The 6,000-nt window shown below is 36.0% G+C and overlaps 1 protein-coding gene across 1 annotated transcript in view; it reads left to right on the plus strand.

Moving 5' to 3' along the window:
• The window catches only part of LOC134568873 (ninjurin-1-like), a 40,768-nt gene extending 36,125 nt beyond the window's left edge, over window positions 1-4,643 (plus strand). The window contains exon 4 of the mRNA XM_063427566.1: window positions 4,475-4,643. The gene's annotated coding sequence lies outside the window, so the exon portion shown is untranslated. The remainder of the gene's footprint in view (window positions 1-4,474) is intronic.
• The last annotated feature ends 1,357 nt before the right edge of the window (window positions 4,644-6,000 follow it).

Raw genomic sequence — 6,000 nt, forward strand, 5'->3', positions numbered from 1 at the left:
AGAGTGTTACTCAATAGCCTCTTCTTAATATTAAACATGACTGTTTGTGCATCGACCATGATAGAGAATACTGTTTGTGTTAGAAAGCAGATTGTTATGTGTACTTTATAAGCTTAACCCCTTCAGGACCGAGGACGGTTCAGGACCGTCATCGGCATTTTTGCGGTGCCGTCCGCTGACGGTCCTGAACCGTCCTAACAATCAGATGTACTTACCCGATCGCCGTCGTTCCCCTGCCTGCGATCGGTAGTGCTATATTTTACACTGTAACTTTCTATGGCACCCTAAAACCTGTACATGGGGGGTACTGTTTTACTCGGGAGACTTCGCTGAACACAAATATTAGTGATTCAAAACAGTAAAACATATCACAGCGACGATATTGTCAGTGAAAGTGACTTTTTATTTGCATTTTTCACACACAAACAGCACTTTTACTGATGATATAATTGTTGTGATACGTTTTCCTGTTTTGAAACACTAATATTTGTGTTCAGCAAAGTCTCCCGAGTATAACAGTACCCCCCATGTACAGGTTTTATAGCGTTTGTGAAAGTTACAGGGTCAAATATTTTTACATTGAAAATGGGCAGGTTGGTTAAGTTGCCTTTGAGAGTGTATGGTAGCCCAGGAATGAGAATTACCCCCATGATGGCATACCATTTGCAAAAGAAGACAACCCAAAGTATTGCAAATGGGGTATGTCCAGTCTTTTTTAGTAGCCACTTAGTCACAAACACTGGCCAAAATTAGCGTTTAGTTTTTTACTTTTTTCACACACAAACATATATGAACGCTAACTTTGGCCAGTGTTTTCGACTGAGTGGCTACTAAAAAAGACTGGACATACCCCATGTTGAATACCCTGGGTTGTCTACTTTAAAAAAAAATTGTACATGTGGGGTGTTATTCAGAGATTTATGACAGATAATAGTGTTACAATGTCACTATTGATAAATTTTAGAAAAATGTATGTTTTGAAACTGCAATATCCTACTTGTACCTATAGCCCTATAACTTGCAAAAAAAAGCATGTAAACACGGGGTATTTTTAAACTCAGGACAACATTTTTAATCTATTTAGCATTTTTTTTTCATTCGCTTTTGTAGATGAGTAAGATATTTTTCCAGTAAAAGTCAAAAACCATGTATTTTTTTCAATTTTTATTATTTTTTTAAATTAAATTACATGAGATTATATAAATAATGGTATGTAAAGAAAGCCATTTTTGTCCTGGAAAAAAACAATATATAATTTGTATAGGAACAGTAAATGAGAGAGCGGGAAATTACAGCTAAACACAAACAAAAGTGTAAAAAGAGGCCTGGTTGCAAATGTACAACATCGCAAAAACAGTCCTTAAGGGGTTAAATCTAGGCCATAATAGTCCTTTCACATAAATAAGGAAAATAACTATTTTGAATTGGTAACTATAGGCCTATCTTACAAATACACAAAAATAAGTCCTGCACTCAAACTGTAAGATTTATAAATGATCTTGCAATAGGCATTGAAAGCCATGTTTTAGTGTTTGCAGATGACACAAATCTTTGTAAAGTCATAAAATTTGAGCAGGATATTGCTTTGCTGCAGAGGGATTTGGATAGATTGGGGACTGGGCACTCAAATGGCAGATGAAATTTAATGTAGAGAAACACAACATTATGCACTTCGGGGTCAAGAATGCACAAGCAATTTACACCATAAATGGTAGTGAATTAGGGATAACCACACACGAGAAGGATCTGGGAATTGTTACAGACAACAAATTAGGCAGCAATATGCAATGTCAATCTGCAGTTGCTAAGGCCAGTAAGGTTTTGTCATGTATTAATAGGGGCATAAATTCTCGGGATGAAAATATAATTTTGCCTCTTTATAAATCGCTGGTAAGACCACACCTTGAATATGCTGTGCAATTAGGGGCACCTGTTCTAGAGAAGGATATCATGACACTAGAAAAAGTGCAGAGACGAACTACAAAATTGATAAAAGGAATGGAGCACTTTAGTTACGAAGAGAGGTTAAAAAATTGTAATCTCTGTAGTTTGGAAAAACGGCACCTGAGAGGGGATATGATACCATTATACAAATATATTCGGGGCCAGTACAAACCATTATCTGGAAATCTATTCATAAACAGGGCTATACATAGGACACGAGGTCACACATTTAGGCTGGAAGAAAGGAGATTTCATTTAAGGCAAAGTAAAGTTTTTTTACAGTAAGAGCAATAAGGATATGGAATTCATTGCCAGAAGAGGTGGTTTTATCAGAGTCCATAAAGATGTTTAAACAGCAATTGGATAAATACTTCCAAAAACATAACATACAGGGATATAGATTCTAATTAGTGGGGTAATAGCTGCTTGATCCAAGGAGACATCTGACTGCCATTTTGGAGTCAAGAAGGAATTTTTTCCTAGTTTGTTGCAAAATTGGAAGCGCTTCAGACTGTGTTCTTTGCCCTCTTTTGGATCAACAGCAAAAACACATGTGAGGAAGGCTGAACTTGATGGACGCAAGTCTCTTTTCAGCTATGTAACTATGTAAACAACTATCACTACTCCTGGGCGGCAGCAACGACCATAGCACACATCAGCCCCAATACAATAAATACATACAATAAAAACTATACTATACAATAAAAAACAAAGAAAAGAGTTACCTGCGCACTATTCCAAATCCCTATGCATATTTAAATAAATGGAGGTTATTTAGTATCTCCAATGGCCATTAGTTGTAAGTCCACCTGCCACATCAAGGCAAACCTCTTAGATGAGTCCTACACTAACAATTCATCTTACTTCCTTCAGCTTCAGGCAAAAACATCTCTAATGAGACAGAGTGGGGGGTACTTTTCTAAAACCCTACATACTTATTAACCCTTTATAAGGAACACATGGGTTGGGTGGCAGGTTATCAGGTTAGATACTTTGTAGTTCCCTGTATGGGAGTCTCCATTCATCACTATATATCAGGCAGCATTACCCAAGTGAAGATCAAGCCAAACCTAATTTCTTCCTTTTGGGGGGGGGGGGGGGGGGTTAGTGGTCTCTCTGAGTAGCAGTGTTTGTAACACATCTTGCCGACTTGCAGGGGAAGGACTCATCCTTTTTTTAAGGTTTCCTCCACCTAGATCCTCTGTGTGGTTGTAGTCAATTTCAATCTTCATGTAGCTGTCGAGATTTTTGCAACCTTGCACCCCTTGGGCAGTTTATTTAAATCAACATTTGCTATAGAAACCAATACATTTTTTTTTTTCAATTCTTTATTTATTTCGTGCATAGATTGACAACAAGCTTGCAGAGCCACGACGGCGTCTACAGGCAGTTTCATAACATTTCAAATTGTAACAGTGCAGACGGCACAATTTTATATTTTATACATATAGCAAGCTATTGATCATCATTTGTTTGGTATGCTATGCTGAGCTGGGCATACAAATAACAGTGCTAGGTGCGCTTAAAATGCAGAACAAATTAGTTGTTAAAGCGTATGCCCCTGTATCGTGTTAAAATGAATAAACTAAGAGATAAACTATTAAACCAATAGAAATAGAGATGCTAGACGATATGCGTGTTGTGCTCAGATTTACAGTACATGCTTGTCTAGCCATAGTGGCGTCCGCAAACTCAGATATAACAATTATTGGTGGGTATCAGTATGGCTTTTCGAGTGACAGCACATTTTTGTTCTTGTGAGAAAACATTGTGAAAAGACATGTTGGTTAACATATTAAAACTGAAACATTCAGTAGGCAGCTTCTTATTGAATGCTAACACAGACGGCACATTACATGATATAGACAGGTCGCGTTGTACAAGACACAGTTTAAACAGTAGTAGCAATACAATTATGGATTTGCCCTATTCTGTGAGCTAGGCCTGCGTGTCCCAAGATTAAAGTTAAACTAATATTCGCAAGCTTATGCGACTTATAATATAGGAAGGTTATGTCCTCATAGTGAGATATCAGCTGTGTGTGTTAATCCTAGCATGCATGCGATAGCTGAACGTATGTGTTAAGATGTAGAAGCAGTGGGGGGCCTGACGTTCCTTCTTGCCCTGGGTATGTCTGGTAGCAGGCTTTCCTTTTCCTTTCCTTTCCCTCGTACCCTTCTCCCCTCTTTACCTTTTCATTTAAATTAAAAATTAAAAATAAAAATATAACGGGGTCAAGGCGGGCTTAGTGGGCCCGTGTGGTGATAGTGCAGCAGTAGTGAAGTTACAAGATGCCTTAGCTATGTCGTGCCCCATAATTACATGTTGCGGCAGGCCTGCTGGTTATGTTATGGTGTATGTTGGGGTATTATGGTTACTGTACAGTATATTGTATATTGGTCGAATACATTTTTAAGTGGAAAAAGTACCTAATTTCAACTGAAATCTGTCTGTACAACGAATGATTTTATTTATTTTGTGTTTAAAAAAAATATCTATAAAGCTAAAATCATCTTTTTTTTCTTTTCAGGTTGAACCCTATGAAGATACTGTAAGGTGCCATTGTTTCATATGCAGTGTCAAAAATATAATCCCAATCTATCTTCCTATTAAAACTAGCCACATGGACAATAGAACTTTACTATACATGCCTATTCTTATGTGCATCATATATTGTGGAAACATGTCCCAAGGCCGCCCACCCGTCCCAATTTCATACCTTCCAAAGTTGAGAGGTATCGGGGGCTTTCTACCTACCATTTTTATTTCCTCTTCCTTAATTCTACAAATGATTTTATAGCACATCATGTAAAAAAAAAAAAAAAAATGTGTAAAAAAAATAGCTTCGCTGAAATAGTTTCAAAGATGTAGATTTAAAAAAAAAAAATTATTCTACGATATTTTTATGGTGCATGCAAAACCTGGAATAGAAGGAAGACCTGTTTACATTTGAAGGAATATTTAGGTAGTTCCTGTTTTATAACAGTGGCAATTATTACAATTGCTTCCGAAAAAGAGGGCCTCAGTGAGCTCTGTAATGTGCAGTGCTTATGGTGCTTAGACTTTAATGTGCTTCTTAAAATGATGATTCTTTGTACTATTCTATAGCTCTTTTATAAGTGCTGTGTCTTAAATGTAAATTTTTTTTTATCAATAAATTAAACTATGGTGCTGGCACTCTCTTGGCTCCTTGGGTATTGAGGCGTACCCACCTAACTACCTCCAAAGTATTACAACAAAAAAATAACATTAATAGCACACTCAAATTATTTACAATTGCTAGAGTTAATTTTGTATGTCTATTACTGGTCTGTTTGCCAAAAAACAGTAAGTATGTGTAAGTGGAAATAACCACTAGTTATTATGAATCCACACAAAAAAGTTTTTGAAAAATATAAAAAAAATTGAAAAATGTGAAAAAATCTAAATAATTAAAACCATTGTCCAATATTAGTACAGTATTATACAGCTGTGTATCAGTATAGTTTATCAGTGTTCCGAATAGTATATATTAATGGTTAGATCTCACCAAGTGGCAAGTTGCAAAGGATAATCTCTCCCAGAAGTACAACACACCTCCACAGACTCCATCCACAGATGGAACACTGATGAACTATGCACACAGCTGTACTAATATTGAACATGGGTTTTCATTATTCCACCTTTTTTTTATTATTCTTTTTTCAATTTTTACATTTTTTTTACATTTAAAAAAAAATGTCTTGATTGTGTGAATTTTTTTAACAATATTTCAAAACACATACAATTTTAGAAAGCTGTTTTAATTGTAGTTGAAAGACAGCTCATGCAGATGATACATTTATACTGACTGTTACTGTATACTGTACATACCAAATAATCTACAGGGACCATGACATGTTACATGGAAGAATGTCTTCCTATATAATATACTGTTTAATGTCCTACTGCCTGCAAAATAAGTATTCTCAACACATAATACACAACAATACTGTAAACACATAGTGGTTTGATTATCTTAGATTTTTTTGCATGATCCAGTCCAGCTATAAGAATTGTTAAAAAAACAGCAGGTGT

This window comes from Pelobates fuscus, chromosome 7 (assembly GCF_036172605.1).
Source record: "Pelobates fuscus isolate aPelFus1 chromosome 7, aPelFus1.pri, whole genome shotgun sequence".
In the NCBI taxonomy this organism is placed as follows: Eukaryota; Metazoa; Chordata; class Amphibia; order Anura; family Pelobatidae; genus Pelobates; species Pelobates fuscus.